We start from the raw sequence: 2,362 nt of genomic DNA, 5'->3' as shown, positions 1-2,362 counted from the left end.
CCGAGGTTGATATGTACAAGGAATTGTTGGAGCGTGTTGAGTTTCAGCACACCGAGGGTGATATGCACAAGGAATTGTCGGAGTGTGTTGAGTTTCAGCACACCAAGGGAGATATGTACAAGGAAGTGTCAGAGGGTGTTGCGTTTCAGCACACCGAGGGTGATATGCACAAGGAAGTGTCGGAGCATGTTGCGTTTCAGCACACCGAGACTCTCCGCTAAGGGGGGCCTGTAAAATAAAGTGACCAGTGCTAATTAACCCAGAGTGTCTATCATGGAGAACGGATTTGCTTAACGGGGTGCTGATGCCCTATTGAAAAGGGGCTAGGGGTAGGGATCGTCACAGACAAGTTGGACACACACACACAAATTAAAGTAAGCTTTCTTGGCTGTAACCGCAGAGGCGGCAGTGACTGTCCGGCCTAGACTGCTTCCAGGAGGGTACAAGGTCCTTTGATGGAAATACGTCTAGTTGAAAAAGTATCAGTGCGTGTCGATTAGGCACTGCAAAGTGGGTAATCAAATATGGTTTCAGGCTTCAAGAAGTGCAGGAATGAAAACTGCCCACGCGTGCCGATTCTGGGCCAGCTCTGCCTTGTCAATAACTAGAAACTATTGGTTTGCGGCCTTGTTAGTTATTTTTTTAAAGCTGGTGAAGTTTAAATTTTAATTTCAGGAATAACCTAGTTTTAGATTGTATATGGCCTGCTGGACGAGAGTTGGCCAGGAGTATTTTGATTGGACTGCCTGCTCATTTCCAACCAACACGTGGTGGCCTAACTGGATTTTGGGGGAACAAACCAAACTCCAGTCTGACCTGGGATTGGGTTGTATATCTGGGAACTGTGTAATGAGAATGAAGCTTCCATCATGTACCCACAGGATCATGTTCAAGGATTTGCAATTACTTCACCGGGCTCTTGTTGGTCTATGGAGCATAGCAGCATAGAGGAGGATTTGTGCCGAGCTGCAAATGCCTCTTTCATGGGTTGCTTTTGCCACAGTTCTACCCGGTCTGTCATCAGTCACAATAAACCAGATCTGCACTGTAAAGCATTATCGTCAGATTCAGCCGCCCATTATGGGAATTAATTCCAAGTACAGCCTGTGCTTAGCTTCAACAGGTAACCAAGAAAGAGGGCAAATTTTAGTGATTTACTATCCCTGCACTTTAAAAAAATAAACCACGCCCGTCCGTGTGTGCAATTTAATCAAACAATTACCATTTACGTACTCACCTACACCAAGCATGAAATATTAAACCAAACTAATTTTATCATACTCTCAAGAACACACGACCTTCCACATTTGCTTTGCAGGTTACATGCAAGTCCTTGCAACAGATCAGTGGCATCACTAGGGGGGTGCGGGGGGTGCGGACCGCACCGGGTGACACCAGCACTAGAGGTGACACCAATGAGCGGTGACCGACGCAGACCGCAGTGAAGCTCTAATTGTTTTATTTACCAATGGAGACTGTAACGCATAGTTTACTTTCAATAATTCTTCCTGCTGGCAATCATTTTATAGTTAAGAACGGTTTCTGTCATTAATAGCATTATAGCAGACTCTGACTGCCCCTTGTGAACCCTGGAGTGACGCCTTCAGTGCATGCATGGTCTGATTGGCCAGAGGCAGACACAGGCGGGCGGCAATTTTGTTTCTCCTTTCCACGCACGCAGGCGTCAAAACGGCGCCATTCTTCCAGGTCTGATCGTATGCGCGCAGGCCGGGGCCTGTGGATGTCCCTCCCTGTTTGGAGCCAGTGCTTGACCTGGCCGCCTCCTCCTTCCACGCACCGATCACCAGGTCACTAGGCATCGGAAGATTCATGCCGTGTGTGTGTGTGTGTTGCTAACACGGACTCCTATCCCTGATTCAAGGCAGTGATTCATCACGGAACATGCTGTGTGGTAAGTACAGTGCTGTTGCTACTAGAAAAATTAAAGTTTCATATGCTGATAAAAGGAGCACAAGTACGAGTTAATGTTTGTGCAAATAAATCTGCTGAATGTGCACCTTCTTTTGGAAGCACTAATCTGTTAACACTTCTCCCGACGCAGGGACCTTCCGTGACGAGTCTGCTGCTTTGACTCCCATACTGAGTGCGTAAAATGTGTCAGCAACTTATAAGGCGCACGTGTGCGTTGCTCTGTCTGACGCCACTTGGACTGAGACATCCGCTCTACTGTATCATGAGCATCTAACACAGAAGTTAATGGCTAGCTGCGCCTTTCGATTTGGTTAGCTGGCAAGATGATTCAGAGTTAACACACATTGCTGACATCAGATTACTGGCTCCAGTTGTCGGTCTCATCCCATATTATTTAAAGTGCTTACAGACCACTGTATGATGCACTATG

This window comes from Lissotriton vulgaris, chromosome 9 (assembly GCF_964263255.1).
Source record: "Lissotriton vulgaris chromosome 9, aLisVul1.2, whole genome shotgun sequence".
NCBI lineage: Eukaryota > Metazoa > Chordata > Amphibia > Caudata > Salamandridae > Lissotriton > Lissotriton vulgaris.
This window is presented reverse-complemented; position numbering follows the sequence as displayed.